We start from the raw sequence: 27,688 nt of genomic DNA on the forward strand, positions 1-27,688 counted from the left end.
TCATTTCATGTTATTGTTTTCCTCCTTGGGTAAAGGAATGGTGTATAAATCCACTAATCAAAGTTCCAAAGGCATCATCCACACCAAAAACATAAATCTATTCATCTCTCACTTCATCATGTTGTTTTCCTCCTTGAGTAGTAAGAGGATGGTGTATAAATCCCCTAAATCAAGGTCCCAAGCCATCATTCACACCAAAAAAACAAAAATCATAGCTACAAGGTCCCAAGTTCTCATGCACTACTTTGAAAGTTATTATATAAAAGGTGGTTCTAATACCCGAAGAACATTGTTATGAATAGCTTTTAACCACACTTGCAGTAAAAAAGGGAGAATGAAAGAGAGGGGGTTATACTTATTAACATGGAGTATACACATGAAGGCTCGGAAAGGGAATCATCACCATGAAGACTCGTGAAGGGAGTCATCACCATGAAGACTCATGAAGGGAATCATCACCATGAAAGCTTGCACTGAGTAAGAAGTTGATCAATAAAATGATTATCTAAGAGTTAATTGTGATTAGGGCTTACAAGTTCACTTATATAGTGGCTGACCATTTCACACACTTACTAGTGCCCATGCCCAAACCTATGAGCCTGGCCCAACTCCTAGTGCTAGTATATACATATGAGCTCATAACCATGGACCCATAGGGACCCCATTGTCCTCAACCACATTACAAACCATCCCCACCCAATAGGTTTCATCCTCAATACCATATGATCAATGAATCATTGACTCACCTATGGATATATGGCTAGTCATGTGCACCACCATTCATGAGAGCAGATCATCTCCATATAGGTGTAAACTACATGTAATACTCTCAAAGCAGTCGTGCCCATCGTAGTGCATGGCCCACATGAAGCTCTTAACTATGGACCATCCAATTCCAACATGAATGAAGCTTCCAAAACAGTGAATCCAAAAAATTCCAGCAAGCATATTCACTGCTTTTATTCACTATTCACCCTATCAAATGCATCCAACAACCCTTCATAACCTTCCAACATTGAGGCGGGCTCCCATGAAGCTTCTTCTTGGAGTAATTTCTTCCATTTAATAAGGTATTCTACCAATGATAAGTGAACGGTTGTAAACTTTCTCTTTGATTCTAGTACATACTTAATCAAACCTTCCTCATTCATTTGAGGTACCTCATCATATACTTGAACTTCCAGTCCAACATATGTCTTCACACATGAAACACATCATGAATCCTTGTGGTCGAGGGATGTAACAATTGATAAGCCACTTTACCAACTCTCATCAACACCTTGTATGGAACATAGTAACGATAAGCTAACTTGGTATTAGTGTTGCCTTTAAGAGAACCATATCTTGCTGTGAATTAACCTCCATCACCATAGCATAAACTTGGCAAATAGACAAGAAGAGCATAAAAATCAAGATATGCACGACAAAAGAATGGGTTAAATCTCCCCCATGCATGAGTGAGCACACTTCCTCATGCATGTATTAATATATTAGCAAAAAGCAAGTGCTCAAGATAGCTTGATACATTCCACTTTGGGCTATTAATATCAAAAAGTAACTTGGTCTCCAAGCTTGGCTATTTACATTCAAATTGTAGAAATTTAATTAAATGAAACTATGGTGGGTGACTATCACCGCACACCAAAACCCGACGATCGCGCACCAACCAAAATCCATCGTACCCACGCTTCTCCGTGCACTTATATGCTCACCAAAAACACAAGACACGTTAAATCTCTCTTATCCGCCCATCACGATGCGACCACTACTCCACGCTCTCGCGCATAGCCAATCATGACCGTGTGGCAAATGAGTGTACCATAAAGACCACCTAAAATATCAAATAATTCCACAATTCACATTTCCATAACATACCGCGGGGTTAAAAACAACTATCCTCAGTTGTTGTGAAATAAACAAAAGTAAGGGTGGCCAACCTCATGCTATAGTGCTGCCTCAGTCGACGAATTGGCACTAAATCAACGTGTTGCCTCAAACGACGAATTGGCACTAATTCAACGTGTTGCCTCAGTCGGCAAATCGACACTAAATCAATGTGCTGCCTCAGTCGGCGAATCGGCACTAAATCAACGTGCTACCTCGGTCGGCAAATCGGCACCAAAACATGTGGAAGAACTATGACACTGCCTCAGTCAGTGAATCGATGTCCATAAAAGAATCAATGTGAATGTGAGTGGAATGCTAGAATCGAGTGTCGGTAGTGCAAGGTAAGCGATGTTTTAGGAATCCACTATGATTCCTTAATAGAATGATTCTTATACTTCACCAAGTAACGATGATACACAATGCCAGTACGGGTGGTTGTTTGGTCATGGTCAACTTTCAAGTACTAGAACTTGAGAGTCATCCTCGAGGAGAGGAGGGTCATTAATAACATGGTTACCAGGAGTGGGGCCTTTAAAGGGTCTCAATAAACTAATGTGGAATGAGTTGTATATCTTCCAATGAGTGGGAATGCCCAAGCGGAATGCATTTTGATTGATTTGTTGGATAATTGTGAGCGGTCCATAAAATATAGGAGCCAACTTGATCTTAGGATGCTTGGCAATATTCTTTAAGCATCTTTTCTCTATGCGAAGCCAAACTAGATCATTTTCTTTGAATTTCATTGGTTGTCGTTGTTGGCTTGAGCAGTGTATTTCAATTGTGCTCAATTAATATATTCTGTGACTTCAACTAGAATAGTAGCATGGTCATGCGCTAAAGTGTCAGCCAACTAGAACATCACTAGTTATGGTAGAGACATGAATGGGAAGTTTCTTGCCATGGACAATTTCAAAGGGAGCTCGACCAGTAGCCGAATATGGGGGGTATTGTTGTAAGCAAATTAAAGTAGAGGCAAATGTTGATACCAATTAGAGGGTCGATCAATTGTGTAGGATCTAAGAAGATCCATAATAGTGATGTTGGTAGCTTCAGTCTTGCCATTGCTGTATGGATGGAAAGTGGATGTAAAGTCCATTTTAGAACCTAAGTTCTTGAATAGAGCAACCCAAAAATGATTGCAAAAGTGGCTTTCTCGGTCTCAAAGAGAATGTTTTTGGGAAAGCCATGGTGAGGAAACATAGTCTTAATGAATACCTTAGTCCCTTGAAGGGCAAACAGGGTCTTCTTGCAAGGTACAAAGCATGCTTCCATGGTTGTGTCAGACAACAAGTGATTTTGTCGCATGGTTAATATTCTCATCCATTTGGCTGTCCATTAGGTATTCTAAAGGACCTCTATTATAAGAGTGTACTTAAAATTACAAGTGCCTGGGAAGCAATTACCCTAGACAATTTTAGCGACATTAGATGTATTAAGACCAAAGTCACGCTGGCAACGTAATGGCCACTCTTGTGGATGGAGGGTTGCCCTAAATGCCAAGATCATGCTGAATACGATTTTTGACCTTCTAAATGATGAGGTGTGTAGAAATCAATAGGAAATTGTGACTAAATTTATATTCAATTTTTATATATATGGATAAATAGCTTACGTAGATAGTGCCTATTAAGCAAATGTTCTTCATGGTTGGCACACGTAGTTTTAAGTTTTTTGTTGTGCCCGTTGCTGACAACGTACACTGCATTGGATGTTTTTGTCTTTTGGGCTGAGAGTATTGTGAAATTAATAGAGAACATTGCAGAACCTCCACTTGCACCTCCATCGCCATCGCCACCTCTGCCTCTAGTAGTTCCACTTGTTGGACCTCCACATACTCCACCTACACCTCTCAAGGCTTCTCATTAAAGTTGATGTCATCTTCTCTCTTGGACTCTTGACTAGCCACTCAAAGTCATCTTTGTATAGCTAGTTTTGGGTCCGCTAAATTGTATACTATATATTACTAGAATATAGGAGATTGATTTTGTGAATCTTTTAAAGCGGTCTTGAAGTGCACTTGTTTTTTTAAACGTAAAGTACAGTATGCTTTTTTGTAAGAAAAAAGTGCCAATTTTATATTAATCCAAGAACACTATGTACAAGTGAATTAAGCGCTTACTGCAGTTGGTAAAACACATGTTTTGCAAAATAATGAATGGCATGTAGTTGTACAATGTGGTGGGCTAGATATCAACTTGTTCATCACTAAAGCACACAAGGTTCCCGTGGTGGTTAATGAGATGAGATGTTAAGAGGAGGGAACTACAATATGTGTCATCTGTTGAAATGTCAAGCTCGTATACAGCTGGAGGATAGCACAAGGGTGCTAACAGAGTGACAGTATGGTAGATGGATATCGTGTGGTGTGTTTATGACCGCGTCCAGCTGGTCATGTGTGGTGTGGACATTACATTAGGTTTACTTTGTAGTGTGGACATAACACTATGTTGTGTTCTCCTTTGTGTGTGTGAGAGAGATGATGATTATGGCTTCTCTCCTTCTTTATGATTGATGGATATGGATTAGGGTTTGCTTCTCTTGTGTGTGCTCCCTCCTTCTTCTGTTTTTTATCATGGTATCAGAGCCTAGAGCTCATTAGTTGTGTTGTGAGAGTGAGTGAGAGAAGAGGGAAGAAGAAGAAGAAGCTGTGTAGATTTCCATTGAAGCTGTGGAGCAAAAGAAAGCTATGGAGCTCACCTCGGTTACAGATCTGAAGCTTGGCCTAACTGGTAAGAGTAGCAAAACTCCCTTGAGCGGATTGCAGGTGCCAAAGAGCAGGTTCAGTGAAGATTGAAGTGCATAAAGCAAGCAGAAAATTTCTGGTTTTGAAGCTTTCATGGAAAGCTTGTGAAGGAATGTATTTTGTCAAATGTATTGGGGCAAATACAAAGGAAACACAGAGGTTCTCATGTATTATGAAAGGGCACATGTATTAGCAACACTGGAGCAAACCATTGCATGAAACATTGATGTATTTCAGGAGATTTGTGAAAGAAAAATTCTGGTTTTTTTGACTCTTCCAAAACAGAGAATATATCCCCGTGGTGGAGGATCAAATGTGGCAATATTACACAAAATTGGAGCTTGCCCTTCATACCCATGATAGATTAGGTCATTGCTAAGAGCCCTATCAACTCCATTGTGAAATGCCCCTCTTCTACAGCCCTCTGGAGCAGGCGGCGCATCTCTGAGCAGATTTCTGAACAGTTTCAATAGATTTCATGCCATTCATTCATTACTACTCCATTTGATGCCATTCAAAGCTTGGGGAGTTGAGCAAAGGCATTGCTAAAGCATTGTGAAGCTTGGTTGCAGCTCATTTGATGTATTTGGAGCTCATTGAAGTCATTTATCAGAGATTTGCAGGTTTGCAGAAGTTCTATCCAGAAACAGAGCATTACTAATCAAGGCATTAATCCTTGTCTATATCAAATTGGCCTAATTCCTTTGGTACAAGTAGATTCCCATGAGTTGCTAAACTTTTGATTCAAAAAGTTTTGAATTTGGATCAGATTTGAAGGAGATAGAGCACTTTTAGTGAGAGGTGGTACCTGACATATGCAGAAAAAGGCAAACCAGGGAGCTACAAAACTTGGTGGTTCTCACTCAACTTGAAGAATTTGATCAAACCCTTCTAGGATATGTTGGAGCAATGTGTTATGAAGCCAATGAATGCATAAACATCAAATTTGAACAAGATTTGAAGGAATTATAGCAAGATCTTTGACTGGTTCTCTGGCGAGAAAAAAAAACCAAATTTTTTTTGTGAAGAAGTATCATTTGTTTTCAACCTTGATCGAGTATACATTGTTGATGAAGCATTGTGGGATCTAAAAGCACATATATTGAAATCATTTGATGTGATTTGGAGAGATTTGGAGCATTACAGGTACTTCATACATTGTGATCAAAGGGGTGCATCTCCTAACTTGCAAACATGGGAGATGGTCCGATACAAATTGTTGGAGAGAAGCTTGACAGAACTAACTTTCAAGTGTGGAAGTTTCGAATGAAGAGTTTTTTGAAAGGCAAAGTTTTATGGAGTCTCGTGTCGGATGAAGACCCGGAGCCATTTCTACCTCCTCAACCAAATAATGCTCAGTTAGTGGCTCACAAGCAATGGGTAGAGCGGTCTTTGAAAGTGTCGCATTACTTTTCAATATGTGTAACAGATGCCTTGCTTATTCACATCCAAGATGCAGATACACCGAAAGAAGCATGGGATATATTGTGCCGAATGTATGAGACAGACACTGGTGCAAGGAAGATACAACTAAAGCAACAGATTCACAGTGTAACACGAAGGAATAGGAGTATACATGAGTATGTTTAGGAAATCAAGGGTTATCAGATTCCTTGTCATCAATCCATGCCCCAATGGATGATGATGATTTGGTTGCCCTCACGTTGCGTGGTTTAGGCAAAGAATACAAATCTTTTGACACTTCCATCTCAGTAAGGTTGGGAGGAATGCCAGACTTTAATGAGCTTGTGTCATTGCTCATTGTGGAAGAATTAAAGCTTGGACTTGGTGGTATGAATATTACAGGTGGTGCATCCTCATCCAGTAATGATGAGCATGTAAGGAATCAGGCTTTTTACTCATCTAGAGGCTCTCGAGGCAGGGGAAGATTTGCCCCTCGAGGCCGTGGAGGACGTGGTTGGAATGACAGGTTTAGTCAACCACAATCAAATCAGAATATTCAGAATTCACAGTCATCATTTGGATCACGTGGAGGTCGTGGATTTCAATCCCATAGGGGGAGAGTTGGAATAGGTGCTCGTGGTAGAGGACGATGGCAAGGTCCTCAACAAAATTTGAATGGGATTGAATGTCACTATTGTGGCAAACTTGGACATATGGCAAAAGATTGTTACAAAAAGCAGAATGATGTCAGGAATGGAAGACCACAACATGGAAATTATGCATCTACTAGTAACAATGATGGGAGTTCAAATCATCTTTTTGCAATGAAGCACATTATGGGGACAATGGATTCTCAGAATGCTGGAGATGAGTACATCCTTTGACACATAAAGATTTTGGATACCAAGCAACCAACATTGAAAAATGGCACATGCCCCCAAAGGCCAGTTGGGCATGGACCATTTTTAGCATGGGTCTAAGCCCAAATTGAAATGGCACATACATTGGGGTATGCTACCAATCTCGTGCCGTTCGAGCTTCAAGTCAAGGTGTTCATTACCAAGGACTTGGAATACCATAAACACCTTGACTTGAAGCTCATAATGCACAAGATTGGCAGAATACCCCAACAATCTAGTTGGGTATGTGCCGTTTTAGTTTAGGTTGCGTGCATTTATAGAAGCTTCTGATTTCATGGCAGATGTTGAATGGGGTTTTAGGGCAAGATTGACACTATACCCCTAAAACCCCCTTCAGCATCTGCCATGAAATCAGAAGCTTTTACAAATGGCACATATCATAGCTACCCTCTTAACAGCACATCTCATTCAACACATGTAATGCATTACATTTCCAAAGGCATGCTATTGTACACTACCTCGTACACGTTAGCAGTTGACATAGAATATAGCTTCTTCATGGAGTCCACAAGAATATAGCTTCTTCATGGAGTCCACAAGATCCATTTTGAACTTGATAGGTCCGAGAAGATTTGAGTACAACACAACCTCTGGATTACTCTCTAAAAGACAATATAGGCAACCATCATCGGTCTCTGTAGAAAAATCCCCTCACCATGAATGAATTCACATAGATCACATTACCTCATCCATCCTTTATGGATTTTTTAACATGTTGCTTTTCTTGAGTGCATCACATAACATAGAAGTCCACCCCCTCATCATTAGTCTCTTCTACATTCATTGAAAAATTATCCCCGATGCATAGTGCATTACTGTTAAAACCCTAAGATCTCTCTAGATAAATTGTTATGCATAAACATGCATAAATCAAGCATAAACTCATCCACCCAACCACCCCCGAGCCCAAGGGATGCACACATGAATTATAAATGAAATACATCATACCTCTACCTTGATGTCCCATACCATCAAGAGGTATAACTCCAATCCAATAGCATGTAGCTGTAGTGTGAAATGGTAGGTGAGTAGATATGGACCTCTACACAAGAGACCATAGCCTAAGCCTCCAAGCCTCCCTTGAGTGTGCCCCATGCCCCTATTATATAGGAGGGCCCTCAAGTGACTCTTGACTCTCCATTTCCCATGTGTGACCCTTGGATGCCTAACCCTAACCTTAACCCTTAAGGTTAGTCCTAACCCATGCTCCACTAGAGCTTGTTCCCATGCTCCCATGCTCACAAGCCTAATGTGGTTTAGCCTCCTAGTATATGCCCACATAATGTGCATATAACATACTTCCCCTCTCTCAAAACATTGCACTCTTGCAATGAAAAGAAGGAAAACTGTGTTGAACAATCTCAACCGACTCCCAAGTCGAATCCTCTATTTCCCTATCTTTCCACCTAATTTTAACCTCAGGGATTAGTCAACTACAAAGACACCCTTTTGCATCATCAATACTTTGCAAAGCCAACCTCAACTTTTCCAAGTGATCCATACGGCTTGAATAAATGCAAAAATCATCGAGAAAGACCCTTATAAACTTTCCCAAGTAAGGTGCAAATACCTGACTCATGAAGCGTTGAAAAGTTGCTGGTGCATTGGTCAAGCCAAATGACATCACCCTATAGGCATACACTCCCCAAGGGGTGATAAATGAGGTTTTCCTTTGATCTTCTTCACAAATCCGGATTTGAAAGTATCTAGAGTATCCATCACACACTGAATACAATTCATGACCTGCAACTTGATCCAAAATCTCATCCTGAAAGAGTAGAGGATAATAATCCATCTTTGTGCATGCATTCAGAGGGCGAAAGTCCACACACACACACACGTCATTTTCCACCCTTTTTGGGAGTGACTACAACTGGGAAAATCCACTCTGAATTCTCTACTGGAAAAATAAATCCAGCTTCAAGCAAATTAGTTACCTCCTTCTTAAGCACCTCTGCTTGCACTACTCCCAAACGCCTTAGCCGCTGTACCACTGGCTTACTTTGGGGCTTGAGATCAATCTTGTGCTCTACTAGGGTAACTTGGCGTACTTGTGAGTAGCTATTTGCAAAAAGGTTAGGAAATCCATCCAACATTTTTAAGTAATTCTCCCTTTCAGTACTTGCTATGGACTCATCAAGAAGAAGTTCATTTTGTTGGTGAAGACTAGTGAGGTCCGCATCTCCTTTCTTGCACATGGTTGAAGAAGCTTCCCCTTCCAAGGCTCCATTGTCTTCAGCATCCCCTCGATCCCTTCCCAGGGAAAGACCAAACGCAACTCCCTCCACCTCCCCTTCTGAGATGGAATCCTCAGAGCTACCACTTGTCTCCTCTTCATCGGATGACTCTGACTCTGAACTTTCGGAAGTTGAAGGTTCACCTCTTACCACTTTCTTGCGACGACTCTTGATGTTATAGTGGACCTTCTTATTCTCACCTTGTAGAATAAGATCACCTGTCTCCCAGTTTTGAATTGCCTTCACTTGGCGAAGCCATGGCCTACCCAATATCAATGGGTAAGCCCTAGCATCAGGCTTTGTAGGAATGACCTGAAAAGTTGTAGGCACAGAAATACCACATACATCCACTCCCAAATTTCTGACAATTCCTAAGGTTTTCACCCTAGTATTATCAGCAAGTTTGATGCGATAGGGAGAGTTGGTAGAAGACAACTTTAAATTAGCATCTTTCAGTGTTTTTTCACTCATGACATTGATTGATGCACCTCCATCAATGTATGCATTAGAAATTGTTTGTTCCTCAATGATGACATCAATCACAGGCACATCATCTCCTACATCAATATCCACCTTTTGAGCCATAGGAGTCCCATTATCCCTCTTCTTCTTTTTCTTAGATTCCCTTGTGCTAGCCAGCTTACCCCATTCCTTTCTGAGCTTTGGGAGAGAGTGCCAAAAGCTGCCCAAATGTGATTTGTGCTGTTTTCTCCCTAAGATCTATTAAGAGGTCATAACTAAGAGATCCTTGTCCAAAAGGAAAGTCAGATTGTCCAATTTTTCTCCTAGTAGATGACTTCTTCTTCTTCTTATTTTTCTCCTCTTCTTCAGATTTATCTTCTTGTTCTTCTTCTTCCTGACTCCTAGTTTTACGACCCCTTTTTGCCATTAATGGCATCAATGTTTCCTCTTCTTCTTCTGAGCATGTTTCCTCTAAAAGTGCTAAACTTTTATCCTCTCTTCTCCTCAATTCTGGACACTCCGTGCGATAGTGCCCCTTCTCTTGACATTCATAGCATGTGACACTACTTCTATCCCTAGGTTTATCCTCAGCTCGTGGAACCCTAGGTGGCCTTGCATTGACTAAGTGTAACTTCAAATCAGCAAATTCTGCCATAAGTTGTGCAATGTTATGATCCAAGGATGGAGCTTGTACCTGAGATGTTGAGGCTATCTCTACTCGTGGTGGGGTTGGCACACTCGGAGCAGATTGGAATGTGGACTCAATATGAAGAGTGACCTCCTTCTTCAAAGCAATACGAAGAGCCTCTTTAAAATTAGTGGGATCTTTGCTAAGAACTTTTCCATGCGACAAAGCCCTAATAAACTTGCTTATCTTAAGGTGCTCCATTGCTAAAGAACTCTTTGAATCTCCATAGAAGGTGAAGAAAAAGAAGTAACAACATGTAAAGCAGCTTGTTGATATTTGATGAATAAGGCTTCATACCTCATTGAAAAGGCAGAAACTGACTCTCCTTTCTTTTGGAAAATTTGATCCATTTGCAATAGTAAAGCATTTGGTGACTCCACTGTCCCAAATCTCTCCTTCATTGCTTTGGTCAACCTCTCCCAATCATTCTTGGACTCCTCTGGCAAAGCCTCGTGCCAAGTTAAGGCCACACTCTCCAAGAAATTTGGAAGTATTTCTACCCTCTCCTTCATAGACCAACCCGTCAAGCGGCATGCTCGTTTAAACTCTCGGAGATAACTCCCCGGGTCTTCTCCTTCCGATCCTTGGAACACCGGAATGTTGAATATCTTGCCCCAAACGATGAGTAGCAACAAGGGAAATTTACTTGTTTCAAAATAACTTTCCTTTAATCATGCGGGACCTTGAGGTTAAAATAGAATAATTCTAAGTAAAACCTGCCCGCCGTCTCCACCAAAAGATGTGACACGAAGTTGGGGTTTGGACTTTGGTCACTTCTAAGAATCAAAACACACTTGTATGAAACCTCACAGCCTCCTCACCTCCCTTTCTCTCCCTAGGTTAAGATAAAGATATACACATCAAAGGTGAGATTATAATTCATGGAAGGAAAGATGAAAGGCTTAGGAGAAGCAAGAATTTCTGCCAGTCTGGCATCTCCAAACAAGAGGGCAATTCTTTGTTGAAAGAAAATCTTCCGACTCAGGATTATGTGAACGGAAACATACGGGGAATGTTGGTAAGATTCATCCGTTTGAATTGGGCGATTTGGACGGAACATATTAAAGCAAAAGAATATAGCAATTACTTACAAGAGGATAAGACACATGGGATTGGCCTTTTGATAAGAGATTAAGAGGAATTAATCATTATTAAGAAGAAAGAATGGCCAAAAGTCTATAAAAACAGAGATACACAGAGAATTACAGTTTTAAATCCATATAGGCTGTGTAAAAGAAGATTACATAGGTGCGTAGAGCTTGAAGAGAGCTTTGCGCCCATATAAAAACTTTCAAAAACGGACAACCGAGCGAAAAGTTATGAGCATTTTACTACAAGACTATAAAACTGCCAAAATGCGCCTAAAAGTTAGCAACTTTGGGAGAAATTCTGATCATCAATGAAGTAAAGGATTAAGAAATTAGTTATATGAGTGGAAAGAGAATATAAAGAGCTTCCTAGCTATATGATCAATTTTAGAAAACAAATTACCGGTTGAAATTTGGGTATTGGACCACAAAAACTGCACTTCCCTCTCTTTGCATGAAACCTCAATTTTCACATAGCCTCTTGCTTCTCATCTCCTTCATGATTCAAGCTAGAGGGTAAGGGTTAACATTGCTCAGTGGACAATCGTAAAGATTTACCTATGGTCCCCAAAGTCTTTCCACATGCTCATCACCGCTAAAACCATTGGTACCTCCAAAGGAGGGCGGCAATAAGGCAAGGGCTACCTTGAGAAGTCACAGGCCCACCAAGATAACTCCTTATCCCACTTATCATGAATTATCAAAGAGGTCCAAAATTGGGTTAAGCATGAGGAGCTAATGCTAAATGAGATATTCACATGTAAAGAGAGTGTTTGAATAAGGGTTTGAAAGATAATAGAATGGCAATGATACAAAATGCTCAATTGAGGAGGCTCACTCATTGATTTGAAAGGGAGAGGAGGGCTCCTTTTATAGGTGGAGAATCATCCTCTCTTTCATTGTTACAAATTACAACATAAAAATCTTCAACCCTTCAGTGACATAAGGGTAGATGTCACCATCAATTGTCCTCTTAGGCTGTCTTTTATTGATTATTAAATTGAAGACTTTTTGACTTTGAAAGTGTGATGAGATAATAGCCAAGTCTAAGTGGCATGTAGGTGGAGATCCCACTTACACATGGCAGAATTCTCCTCTTCCATGTAGGCATTCTAGAAGAATCTTTCCCAATTATGCACCTACACACACTCCTCCACATGCCTTCCACACTCCCCAACTTGTAGCCTTATGGTATACCATATTAATAATACAATAAAAATCCATGTGAGCATGAAGGCCCACTTTTATTTTCCACATCACTAGCTTATCTACCATACCAAAGTATTTATCAAGCATACTTGTGGCATTTACAATGTGTGCACCCTAAATCAAGTAAAACCATTATATTTGAAGATAGAATGTTGTTATCAAGGTAGCCACCAAGCCGCCGCATCACCACGCCGTTATTCCATTGTGGGTGCCGCAATCTTCTTGGACAAGCTTCCACCTTATTACCATTGAGAAACCATCAAAATATGCACAAAATTGAAAATGAAAGATATCAATTTTTCATGTCACAGTACTACGTAGTAACATTCATTGATGATGACCACATGAGGAAAGTGTGGGTGTATTTCATGAATGAAAGAGTGAAGTGTTTGCTCATTTTCAGAATTTCAGAGTGATGGCTAAAAGACAGATAGAAAAGCATGTGAAGTGCCTAAGGTCAGATGTGGAGGGGGAGAATACTTCTCTAATGAGTTCTCTGAATTCTTGCAAAAGAATGGCATTCACAGACAATTTACATGTAGATACACTCCGCAAACAAAATGGAGTTGCTAATAAGCAGAAAAACAAGCACACTATAGAGATAGCACAAGCATTGATGGGCAAAGAAGAATATGCCACATAGCTATTGGGCTGAGGCTGTGTCTACAACAGTTTATATCATGAACGGGACTTCTAATGCAGCCATATATGATGTAATGCCAGAGGAGAAGTTTACTAGCAAGAAACCTAGTTTGTCTCACTTGAAAGTTTTTGGATGAATTGCGTATGTGCATGTGCAAGATGAGTTACGTACTAAGCTGGATCCAAAGGCAGAAAAATGTGTGTTTATTGGGTATCCCCTTGAGCAAAAGGAATATAGATGCTATAATCCTACTACACGTGAACCGAGGGTAATAAGTAGGGATGTTGTATTTGATGAGATGAGTAGTTGGTATGCTACTGAAAAAGATGTTGTTGGGGCTGATGTGAGTGGAAATGTGGTTGCACAGAATGCAAGTCAGCAATCACAATCATTGAGTGGACTAGGAGAGTCCTCATCGAGTGGATCTGTTTTTGATAGACCATGGAGTGGCAGGCTACGTCATAATATCAGTCCTGAAAATATAATTGGTACATCATATAAAGGCAAAGAGAAAGTGGTTGAGCCCCTTGGTATGCCTGATATTTTTGCAGGTGTTGATGGAGAGTCTAGTGGCTCGGAGATAAGCCTTTATGAGAGAAGCTTGGGATTCCAACAATGAGGACACCTGGTGTGAAGAAGGCTATGGAAGCCATGAATGCAAAGTTATGAAGATCTAGAAGAGTCAAAAAGCCTGTGCAGAGGTTGACTTATGATGGTTATGTGGCACATCATTATGCTTATATGGAAAAAGTTGTGCAGGTTGTAGAACCCACATGTTTTGATGAGGCTATTGAAAATGTGTGTTGGGAGAAAGTTATGGGGATGAGGAGATGGATGCATTGTATGGAAATGAGACTTGGGATTTGTGCCATTTCCTGAAGGCAAGAAAGCTATTGGTTGTAAGTGGTGTATAAGGTGAAACATAACAGTGATGGTAGCATGAACATGTACAAGGCTAGATTGGTAGCCAAAGGATATGTGCAGACATATGGGATTGATTATGAGGAAACATTTCCCCCGGTTGCAAAGATGGCAACTGTGAGAGTTGTGATTGTAGTGGCTGTAGCTAAAGGATGGTTTTTACATATCAGATGGATGTAGAAAATGCATTCTTGTATGGTGACGAGGCACCTGCATGACCGTTTGACATTTACATCACTGGCGGGTTTGGTAGCTGGCACCCACCGACATATCTTTGCCAAAGATTCTACACCTACTACACCGACTAGTCCACACTTACTTAGCATGTTCACATTATGGACCGCTTGTATATACTCTATTATGTGTGCTAGTCACTTTATCTTCTTTGTAGACCTCTTTTGTTGTGTGAAGAAGAAGAATAATTTTTAGCCTCTCACCTTGTGTGTTCTCTTCTAGGGTTTGAGTGTGTCTGTGCTTGCAAGAGCTTAAGCTCTCTTCTCCCTTGCATCTTTTCAGTCATTGGGATCATTCTCCCTTCTACCCATTCTTTGACATCTGCCCACAATGTCGGCATGCTATGTAGCAATGTTCCGAGTAACGTTTTGACAGTTTCTAGACAATATTACTGAGAGACTACCTATGTCTCTAAGTTCTCTCGCAAGTGAGGGTTCCTTCCATGTTTTTGTCTCATATTCAATCCTAGGGAATGAATGGTTTAACAATTCTTAATCTACCTATGCAAACATTATTACCATTAGATCACTAAGAGTTCCTACCTTGGACTCTTCTGGAATTGGAGTAGGTACATCCAATTTTCTTTCCTTTAACAACTCATTCTGTGGATACACTGTATCCCTATCCTTATTAGCCCTCAATTTGGCTTTATGGTTGCGCTCACACTACTCCTCTACAAGGGCCTTAACTTCCTCAAGCTTTCTTATTTCCAACACCCTTGGGGGTTGCTGGTCTCTCTTTTGCCTGCTCATCTGGCCTTGACACTTGATCATCTCCTTTCTTTGATTGGGTGGAACCGGTGTCAATTGTATCTTCCTTAAATCGATCCTAAATTATGACCAAGGTGTCACCCTTGTCCACCTTTTTCACTCTTCTTCTTCTCCCAGTGTCTTAGAGGTAGTAATACCTCCTGGGTTTTCCCCATTTGTCCACTTGTTTTGTTTGCGTGCATGTTAGGACATTTACTGGTGTGATATTTCCAAGCTGCATAAGTTTATAGTCATGATGGTAGCATGGTTAGATGTAGAAGCATTGACATCAGTGCGATATGGCTAGTCCTTGATCAGATGATCAACACCACACTTAACACATGAAAGAGTTGGCATGGTGTTGGTCTGCGCTGCTATCGATTGAGTTTGATTAGCATTAGATTTTTTAGAGGATACTCCGCTACTTTATGAGGTACATAAAGTAGCGGAGCATGGGTCCCCTTCTCATAGTTGAGTTTATGTCTTTTCCCTTCCACTATACCATGGTTTGAAACACTGGTACCGGCGTGCTATTTTGTAAGACATAATACTTTGGTGTAATCTCAGTTGGTTCCCCCTCTTCCACACGGGTTCTTTAATCAGCACTTGGTTGATTTTGGCCTGTGGTGGTAGAACAAGTGGTGGTAATGGCGACATGTCCTGCATCCTAAACATTCCTCTTGGTAATAAGTAGGATGTATTCGGCTGCCATGTAGCCACATTGGGTTGCATTGGTGGTGGTCGTAAAGCTAGAGGCACTCTTGGTGCTGGAAATTGTACTAAAGGCTGGATCCTCGGGTATATGCACATGGTAGTATTGTGGTTTCCTAGTCTTGACAGTGAGCACAATAAAGTAATTGTCTCAGTCTTAGGTGAGGGCATTCAATGCTCATATGTTTTTGTCTATAGACTGAACACCAAATCAGCTCTCTCTGGGGGTAGAGATGAGCATTTCTTGATGCTTCTCTCCCATCCCTGACTTTTAACTTTTCCAAAATGGCAGGCTGGGTTCTTCAACTGTCATGTTGCCAACTTGTTTGTTCTTGAATCTCGTGTCCTGATGACTAGAGACTCGTGATGCTACTACCACCGAAGCTGCCTTGGCATCTTCAAGTTGCGGCAACAACTCAAGCATGTTATCTTCATATTCAATAGCCAACTTACACCATGTATTTAGAGTAGCCGATCGGCGGGCTAACACCAAATAATCATGCATCTTATAATTTGGGACTCCTCTCTGGAAGCAGGGAAATAACTGATCACAGTTAGCCTTTCCCTCACTTTGCATCTTGAGTTTAGGTGCTTGAGTCAATAAACATAATCCCGCATGAATTCGTTTTCTTTTTGTTTTACGTTATGGAGTTGAGCCACAGAACTCCATCTATCACCACTTCAAGCAAAGCTTGGTATGAACACATTCTTAAGCCACGTGAAATTGACTTTATCTTCAGGCTTTAAGGTTCGATACCATTGGTGGGATTTCCCTTCTAAATTTAGAGAAAAGGGATGTATCCTGGTTACATCGCTCACCGGCCCACATGTTTCACATGTTGACTCAAAGATCTCTATGTGTTAGATAAGGTCCCCATCTCTTGAGAACTTTTGCACAAGTTCAAAATGATGTGTGGCTTCATCTGAGATGGTCTGGATTCAAGGGCCATGCCTAGTTTCCTAACCATGCCTCTGCGCATTTTTGCAGTCATATTCAATAAATCCATCCTTGTGGCTGTATTTAGATCTATGTGGGGATCTATTATTGGCATTTAAGGAGCTATCCCCCCCCCTACCTAGACCTCATTTAAGGAGCTATCCCCCCCTACCTAGACCTCATCCTCTACCTACATAGTTCCATCTATCCAGTCTAGGTCTATGGTGGCTGGGTCCGAGCAATTCCTCATCACTTAGCTCATCATTAGCAGCCCTAGCCTACCTTTGTTGAATTAAGAGTTCCATGCTCTACAAGAATGTGGGCTTATTAATCATTTCATTTATCTCCTCTCTTATGTAGAGCCAATCCTCTCCTCTGGTCGATGCCCTGGGTAGATTTTCTACTTCTTCTTACAATTTGAGGTCTTCCTTAGCCTTGGGCTCCTCATTGATGGCACTGCTGCCAGGAAAACAACCATTGTTTCTTCCATCTTCTTAGAGCTCCAGATCTCATTATGCAAGATTCACTATTACCTTTACATTCTAAAAGTGCATTATGAAAAACTGTGTAGATAAGATTTGTGTGGAAGGGAGGAAATTAGAGTTGTTGTGGAAAATTGTGTGTGTGGAAGTGTGGGTGAGTACTTGGTATTACCTAAAGGAAAGCTACACTTGGATTTTCTTTCGATTTTGTTGATTTCATTACCAATTTTGCTATCGTGAGATAGCAATTGGTACACTCTTTTTTCTATTTTTCCAAAAAAAAAATCACAAAAAAGGAGCCATTGGTTGTGTTGGTGACTTACATTATATCCCTTTTGTTAGGCACAACCTTTCTGGGTCTTTTGGGCAAGGAAATCATACTCTAACTCAATCAAAACATCATTCTATTGACTCAACTAGCAACATGTGAAAGTAGAGGAAAGCATTTCACAACGTGAAACACTGCCCACCGTTAGCTCCAAAAATTCCGGGATTGCCTTACTAAAGTTATTGTGTCTTATATCCTGACATGACTAACACAAGGAAATAAAAAATTCTTATCTTGTGAAAGTGTAGCGAAACATTTCACGACATGAAACGCATTGCATTTCACAACATGAAACACAGTCTACCATTTAACAAAGACCTGCTATTTCATGACATAAAAAGGGTTATTCACGGAGTAAAGGATTATCAGACCAAAGGTAAGAGAGGGTCATAAGTGCACTATAGGAGTCTCCCCGACTCGAATTAATGCAATTCTAAACCAAAAATTCAAAGCATGAAACACAAGTTGTTCACGACATGAAATACATTTCACGATGTGAAACACAATCTGCCATTTCATGACGTGAAACATCAACTAACGGTTCTCTCTCCCATGTGCCAGCTGGCTCTTCTAGAGCCACCAAACATTCAAACCAAGCAAGGATCCAACCTTATAACCAACGAGTCAATGTAGACTGCTTAGAAAAATAAATATCACTTACCATAAGCTGATCCTATCTCTCCGATGCATCATGACATCTTTTAAACTCTAGCTCATGGATATGGCATTACCATAAATATCACTTACCATAAGCTGATCCTATCTCTCCGATGCATCATGACATCTTTCAAACTCTAGCTCATGGATATGGCATTACCATCGTGTTCATCGGCAAGCTTCTCAACAATTCACACAACAACATGGAACTCTCTGCTCATAGTATGCATGTGCCTCATTAGCTTCATGCTGCATAGATCTAGAGGACATCGCAGAAGATGTTAATGGAGACGATAACACGCCTCCTTGCCCTATCATAGGAGACGAGAACACGCCTCCTTGCCCTATCATAGGAGCTCATAGACGTGCTGGAGGAGGCGGTGTTCCAGAGAATGCATGTGATATGTAGGTAGCAATATCCCCCCTCGCTACTTTCTCTCCAAGTGAAAACCTCAATAGCTTGTAGGGTGATAGTTTTGGAATCTATTTGCTCAAGTGATGATGATTCATACTATCATGCACACATCAAAGAGTAGCTAGATGGGGGATGACCTTGGTTTTTGTAGAGAGAGGGAGAGAGGGAGAGGACCATGCAACCCCTCCTCTTTTTTAAAAATCCAAGCATAATAGTTGTAGTGAGTTAGCATGTTGAATTGTATTCTCATGCACTTGAGGTTAGGGAAACTTATTGGAGACGACCTTACCCTCGATGACAGTGCATCATCTAATCACCCAAGTTCTTCCTACTACCAGAGAAGTGTTGGTTCAGGTCACTCGGTGAGTACTCATCAATTGAGTGTTGTAGCTTGGAGAAATTTGACCACTACAGAAACTAGTAGCAAAGAATCCATGGAAGAAGGATTAAGTTTTTGGTCTCTAACATAGCACAAAAGATGAAGCGCAATCTATGGGCACGATCCCAAACGAGCCCAGGACACAGTCCAAAATCAGACTTACCAACACATACAGCCCTAAACGTCTGGACCCAGGAACACTAACCCTTTGAGACCTAGTGGAATGACTCCTAGGGTCAGGTGGGACAAGGAAAATGCTGCCAAGATGGGTCAAATCTTCTTCCCCACATCTGAGGAATTAGAAGTTGACATAAAGATGGCTTAGAGCATCAATTGCGGCTTTTGAGCTTACAAAGGCAAGAGCTCGATACATGAAGAATGTTGGTGTTATAGAGGAAAATTGGTAATTTGAATCTATTACGGCCATGTGGCAAGGAAATAGAAACATCTAGAGAAGCCATGGATAACATGGGGATGGGAATGGCAAAAGGAGGGATACCAGCCCCACTCATTCACAATCGGAAGAAGCAATAGACAAAAACCATTGTAGGGTACTTACCAATTCTTTGAGCTCATGTCCCTTGAGGCTCTCCAAGCTCGCTTTTGGAATCTCCAATCCTCCAATCTCCACCTCCACTCTGTCACCGAAGTCGCTCACACCACAATGCAAGGCAATCGTCCTCTCACTCTTCCACACACAAGCATGGAAGCGGCACATGCACTAGAGTACACACACACACACACACACACACACACACACATTCTCTCTCTCTCTCTCTCTCTCTCTCTCTCTCTCATACATAAGACAAGACAAGACAAGATAAGACAAGAGCTCTCATAGCACAAAAAGGGGGATTGTGTCTTTCCATTATGAGAATTTGCCTTATCACATTTGGGCACCAAAAACTTACTATAACTAAAGCCTTGGTTGGCCAATATCTCATAATGTACAACCTTTATAGTGCCTTTACATAACACTTATTAATGTCATCAAATGCAGGAGTATCTTTGTTAATCCAAAATGGGATTAACAGGTGAGAAGGGTGAGTTGGTGCTATCTCTGAAGCAGTGGGTGTGTTGTATTAACTAGCACCAAATATGTCTTATCTTACTTTCTTATCTTAGAAAGAAATGGACGATGTTAAGGGTTAGTTGGTGCTATCTTTGAAGTAGTGGTGGGCTGTATTAACTAGCACCAAATATATCTTATATTACTTAGGAAAAAATGGATGGTGAGAAGGGTTAGTTGGTGCTATCTCTGAAGTAGTGGTTGGTGAGCTGTAATTAGTACCAAATATGTCCTATCTTACTTTCTCAAAGCTCTCTTTGCTTGCGTACTACTAAAGCAAAGGAAACAATACTTTTTTCTTTTTACCTTTTTATAAAAATGGACTTACCATATTTTTGAATCCACATCCCATGTGAGTATCATAATCTATTTGTGGATTATACTGATGATATGCATACCTAAGATCACATCTACTCTCTATAAAGGTGCTATAAGAAAATCTTGCTTGCCTTCATAGGATTGAATATTGATACCTAGGTCTTTAACCTCTTTTGTGCAATTATACTTCATGCTCTTGAATACAGTTTTAACCTTAAATTATGATGAGGTGGATTCAATACTAAACATTCTCACAAATCTTTCAGATATGAAATCATGTGTACTCCTACCATCATGTAAGATAATAATTTTATTCCCTTTTACTTTCAAAAGATAATGAAGTTGAGTCTTAAATTTACCTTCATAGTTGGTTTGTTTGTTATTAGAATTACCCTCTTACTTGGCATGGTCATCATTATCTTTGTCTTTAATCATGTGCATGATTGCCACTTGATTTTTTCTCTCCACTACTCGAATTTCTCCTCTAGATACAATGACCCTCTTTGTTACACCTATAACACTTCACCAAGAGAGGCTTGCGAGGCTCATTGTTAGTCTTTGCAGATGTATCTAATTTATTCCATTTTGTAGATGTATTGACCTTGTTGCTATTCATCACGTGTAGTTGGTTGGTGCTACCAAATTTGGATCTTACAAATGGTCTAGAAAAGGGTCGATAGCTAGGGTTTTTGGCCTAAGAGAATGAGGACAAAACATATTCACTTTGGCTAAACCTGCTATAAACTTTCTTTGCTCTTTCTCTCAATTGAAGCTGCAACAACAAAGTTTGCCAAAATCTATCTACATGAGAAGATATGTTCTCCTTCTTTAGCTACCTAGAAATATCCCATTGTTGCTGCCTAGCTTTGCTTTATAAGGTGGTGGTAGAATATCTTTTTTGATCAATCTTTGAAAAGCTTCCCAAGACTTAGGTTTATGCCTATCTTGTCTAGTGCTGTCTAATGACATTCCACCAAAGAGCTACACTCCCAATCAAATATCTAGAAGCATAATTTACTTTGTCCTTCTTTGGGACTTTTTGGAAACAGGGTTGAATGAATGTGCGCGTGCGCGCGCGCGCGCACACACACACACACACAATTTGAATTTATGCCAAAAATTCCTCTTTTACCATTTAATTACTTGGATCTCAAATATCATGGGAATTCCTCTTTTGCATAAAAATAAATTTACCAAAAATTTCTCTTTTCTTTTAATTAAATATTTATGCATAAATACAAAAAAAATTATTTCCCATGAATATGATGAAAATCATTCTTTTTGCATAGGATGTCCAATCCTAGAATATGGTAGGAAGTCCTCTTTTAGCATTATGCATAAAAATAAGATATGTATTATTTTTTGAAAATTTTACCATAGCTTCGCTGCTCTATTACTGATAATTCTCAATTTTTCCTAAAAGAGTGAAAGCTTGTTAATGAAAATATGATAGTAGTTGAGATGCTCCATATGTGACCTTGGAAGCATGAAGTGGGTTGATTTGGTAAGCCTATCAACCACCACAAATATTTGATCCTATCCATGCTTAAAGTGGGATAATTTGGTAAGCCTATCAACCACCACAAATATTTTATCCCATTCATGCTTAGTCTTGGGAAGAACCATAATCAAATAGATAGAGATATGGGTCCACTTCCCGTCTAGAATGGGTAGAGGATAAAGTAGACCACCAGGTAGTTGATGACTATCCTTGTTCCTTTTGGCATGAAGAACATTCCATCACAAACTTCTTGACATCTCTCCACATGCCTTTCTAAAAAGAAACCCTTGCTCACTTTGTCATAGGTCTTTAGCACACCAAGATGATGTTGCAGACTACATCCTTGACAATGTATTTGCTATCACATTTTCCTTGCCGAGTGTGTATGATATCTCAAAATCATAACTTTGGAGAGTGGACAACCACCTATTTTGCTTGGAAGAGAGATTTGGTTGGGATAGGAAAAATTTCAACACTCTATGGTCACTTCTCACCTTGAAATGGACACCATAGAGGTAATGATGCCACTTCTTGATGTAGCAAGCATCTCTTGCTCATAAACATGCAATCCCATGTCCTTGTCAATAAGCGTCCTAGTCTCAAATGCAATGACTCCATGCTCTTGACATAAAATAGCTCCAAATCCTCTTCCACTTACATTCGCTCTCACATAAAAAGTCTTGAGAAATCGAGGGAGCAAGAATGAGGGCTGATGTAAGTAAAGCTTTGAGCTCATTGAAGCTTTCATTGGTAATGTAATCCCAAAAAAGAAAGCTTCCCTCTTGAGAATATCGGTAGAGGTGCCACAATTAAGGCATAGTGCTCCATGAATCTTCTATATAAAAAAGATAATTCCAAAAACCCTCTTAGTTAAGTAGAGTTTCTTGGTTTTGGCCAATCTTTGACACATGCCTCTTTCTTTGGATCCACCCTTATGCCATTCTCCCACAAAAATTCCCAAGATACTCCATTTCATGGACCATGAATGTGTATTTTCTCTCTTTTGTAAAAAGCTTAAATGCTTTCTCATCACTTTAAACACTTGATTCACATGAGACAAATTCTCCTCATTTATCTTGCTATATATGAATATATCATCAAAGAAAACTAGCACAAAATTGAATAGAAAAGGAGATAATACCCTATTCATCAATTCTTGTAATATGGAATAGGGTACCCTATTCCATGTACTGATGATCCCTAAAGCTCATAATCCCTTGTTGTGAAGGGTACCCTATCAAGGTGGTTTTTTCCTCTTCATACACTTGGAATAGGGTACCCTATTCCATGTACTGATGATCCCTAAAGCACATTATCCCTTGTTGTGAAGGTTCATATAAAGTCACCACAAGTGATGATAACCAATCACATCCTAATATTATGTCAATAGGACCCATTCCCAATACCACTAAATCACCTTCCAAGTGTATGAAGAGGAAAAAACCACCTTGATAGAGGGGCATGCCATCCTAGTTTCCTCTTTTTCCCCATTTGCCACTTGTACTTGGAAGGTTATAGGTAGCTCCATTGGAATGAGCTTGAGAGAGTTAAAGGATTTGGAATTAATGAAGTTATGGGTGCTCCCCAAATCCACTAAAATGTGAGTAACTCTCCCATTGATGGATCCCACCAATATTAGGATACTTGGGCTCTTTTAATCCATCATTAGCTCTTGAAATGTAGAGCGTACATAAGCTGAAAATTTAGAAATTCTAAAATTTAGGATATTATGTCATCCACACAATGTGTCCATCATTCCCACCACTAGGGTCGAATGGAAATTTATCACCCTCTTTTATGAAAGAGTGGTCCTCATGTGACTCTTCACCTTGTGTTTCTTCATGGAAATTCTGAAACTCTTCATCCTCACATGAGAATATTTGGTTTCCTCTCCTTCATCTTGTGTTTCTTCATGGAAATTCTGAAACTCTTCATCCTCACATGAGAATATTTGGTTTCCTCTCCTTCATCCATGAGAATTATAGTGGTCTCACCACAACCTTCCTAGTTTTACATACATGCCCGGTTGACCACCTCTCTTTGCACTTAAAACATAATCCTTTTCTTCTTAACTCTTCAATATTTGGATCATACATTCTTTAGGTCTTGTTGAAGGTTTGATGAGGCTTGTTGAAAGTATTCCCCTTATTTGCATCAAAATGAGCTCCACTCTTGGGTTGTCCACCCCGATAGATGGTAGGAAATCTAGGAATGGAAGATGGTGGTGTGTAGGAAGAGAGTTTCTACCCATATTAGAAGAAGTTATGGGTGTCTTATGTGAGTCCTCCATGAGTAAAATGGGATGAGACTTCCTATATTTGGGCTCATAAAGTTCCACTAATCTCATATCCTCTTTGAGAGTGTTTAGCCTTTTAGCTCACACATCCACCTTGATGAAGGAATCCAATCCATGCACAAACTTCTTCATCTTGATTTCCTCATTTAGCCCCTCCACATACATGGATTGCTTCATGAAACTCTTGAACTCTTACCACCACCATGCCCTTTTAAGAGAGTTTATACAATTTCTCATGATATCTATCAAGCACCAAGGGTGAAATGAAAGCTAAATTCATCTCCCTTTTCAAATATTCCCATGATTGTGGCATATTTCCTTGTTTAATCATATGCCTCCACCATTGAGAAAAATCCTCCATGTGCAATGAAGAAAATTGTACCTTACCTTGCTCATTCTTAGGATAAAGCTGAAAATAGGTCTCTAGCTTGGTAATCCACTTCTCTAGCTCATGTAAAGCTGAACCATCACCCTTAAACTTGGAGGGAAATTTTGTCTTTGATATCCTTTGATGTATTAGAAGATATAATTCTATAATGATGGATAGAGGGTTTATAATTTTGCATTTTCATGTAGGAATTCCTGAATTGGGTAAAGTCCTCATACTCATTTTTTATGAAAGAAGGCAACTCCTTGTGCCTCTCTTTGCATTTGTGTGAAGGACATATGCTCCCAATCATGCATAGCCTTTTTCTCATCCCAATACATCTCTTCATCTACCATTATGGGCTGATTTGCCTTTGGGTAAGTGGGTACCCTCTTGGCATCCCCCAACAAGCATGAATCCATTGGCTTGAATGAAGCTTGCCATTCAAATGAGGTGGACCAGGATGAAATGAAGACGGTCTTATATCCTTTATGAGAGGCCTTTATGAGAGGCCTCCTGGCATCCATCACATGAATCCAAATGAGTAAGTCTTCACATAGAAGCCCCTTGCATAGTCTTCATAGGTGTCTTGCATAGTTTTCTTTCCTTTTGTATGACCATCGTAAAAAGCTTCATGTATAGCTTGTTTTCCCACCATAGCTCCCATCCTTGTAGTCATGGATTCAAATCTTAAGTTCAAGGTATGGTTAATAGTATCTAACCTCCATAAGGGGTTTGAAATAAAGTCTTTCCATAAGATATTATAGGAGAGTGTCATTGGATATGGCTTGTGAGCATTGGAGGAGAATGCTTGGTGAGAATTTCTCACATTCACTTCATCTTCAAGCTGAGATTAGGGAAAATGAAGCAATCACCAACCATGAAAGCTTACATGCAATCAAGGTAGAAATCACATACAAATCCATGATACCTAAGTGGTTTAGCCTCTCACCATGAGGATTGAAATAGCCTTCCATAAGCCAAATGTGTGCTCCAAGATTGTCCAAAAGTAATATGTCCAAAAGATATCAATGGTGGCCCATAACCCCTCTTTTATACTTGATCCCATGGCCATAGTCCCTAGACCTAACTAATAAAATTGCTACTTCATTATAGTAAGCCTTATTGCTAAGGCTCAAAACCAAAAGGCTTATAAGCCTTTTGAATTTAAGGCTTGAAGCCTTAAATACTTTGATCTTCTAAGCAATAGAAAGAAGTGAAAACCTTCGTGTGGTGTAAACTGCATGTGAGGATGAAAAGAACCATAGACAATCCATGAAGTGGGAGAATGAATTTACAGCTTCTCTCCCTTTTGAGAATGGAATCTTGAACTTATCTACCTATTAATCTCATCCATGGATCCTATTCTCACAGAGGCTGAGGTTTTAGGAAAATCACTTTTGAAGAAAAGGGAGGTTTTGGGCTCATGCAAATCCACCTTCCTTCTAGCCTTTGGGTAATAACTAATAGAGTTTCTTTTGTCCAATGGATAAAGAACCTTGCCTTTGCTCTCCCTTACACTTTAGCCTTGACGTAGATGTAAGTCACTTTTTACATGACTTGCAATCTTTTTCCCCTTCATGTAAAAGAAAAGTTTAATTTTGCTAAAGCTTCACAACTTGCTTAAGACCTCTTGTGCTTCCACCAAAAATTGATTTTTTGTTTTTTCTTCACAAACCGCCATGCTCAAATTCTCCCTTGAATTCGAGTTTGCTTTGATACCACTATCAAAGGATCTCATACATGGAGATTTATCTTGCCCATATTAACTAAATCAATAAGTAGAATACAAATGCTATGAGTGGAATATTAAACCTTGCACCAAGCATAAAATAAAAGCATAAGATAATAATCAAAAGACACAATATTAGGTGTAAACTCCCCCCTAACATGCGTGGCTCCTTCTCCCACATGTGGTATTTAAACCAGATTAACAAAAATAGTATTTGGAGCCATTATAGTGTTTTTCCAAATTGGGTTTTTTCTTTATTTATTTTTGTCCAATATCTAAGGTATTAAAACCTTTTCTTGAATGTCCCCAAGGCGATAGCCTAGTGGATAAGACATTGAAATTTCTACGGGAGGTCTAGGGTTCAAATCCTCTTGGGGACATCTTATACTAAGGGTGTGTTTAAGTGCAAGTGGGCACGTAGGCACCCATCCACACTCCTTAGGCCATCATCATTCGATCCTCATGGGGACATCTTCCACCTTTCTCTTCGGCAATCCTATAGGTAAAAATAGTGTGCAATGCTTGCCCTTCAAGCTCACGCTCTGAATCAAGGACAATGGTTTTCGTGGACATCAAAGATCGTGACTTGACTTTTACGACACCCAGTTCTACCAAAGATATGTAGGGTGTACACTCCAATCGGCCGAGCGACTAACTTGTGGGGTTCATCCCGCAGCTTGTCCACTTCCTATAAAGTGTCCACTATTTGTAAAGGGTGGTACCCCCTTGTGGTACTTGGGTGTGTATGTGGCTAGTATGGTGTGTGTGTAGTTGGGTGAAACCCGTGTTCAACTAGGAATGGAATAAGACCTCATGAAAAAAAACCCTTTTCCCAACATAACTATGTACAATTTAAAATGGTGCACACAAGTGCACTTAGCAAAAAATAATCTAGACACCTAGGCATGTGTTCACGTCAAATTCCCGTTGTAATTAAATTGGAATCACTTGATAAAATAATACTAACATGTGGTAGTATATAATTTGACTCACTTATAACCAACTACTATCATACAAATATGGAATTATTTAGACTTGCTTAATAAATCAACTCTCATGTGTATGGTACAAGCACAAACACAACCACCAAAATTTATAAAAACATATATAAAACAACGACACAGTAGGCATCTCGAGTGCACCATAGAGAGAGAGAGAGAGAGAGAGAGAGAGAGAGAGAGAGAGAGAGAGAGAGAGAGAGAGAGAGAGAGAGAGAGAGAGAGAGAGAGAGAGAGAGAGAGAGAGAGAGAGAGAGAGAGAGTACACCTCACATGTAACATGCATATTATACTATTATTAATTAGAGCCAAC

This window comes from Cibotium barometz, chromosome 3 (assembly GCF_041138505.1).
Source record: "Cibotium barometz isolate CiBa-2024 chromosome 3, ASM4113850v1, whole genome shotgun sequence".
NCBI lineage: Eukaryota > Viridiplantae > Streptophyta > Polypodiopsida > Cyatheales > Cibotiaceae > Cibotium > Cibotium barometz.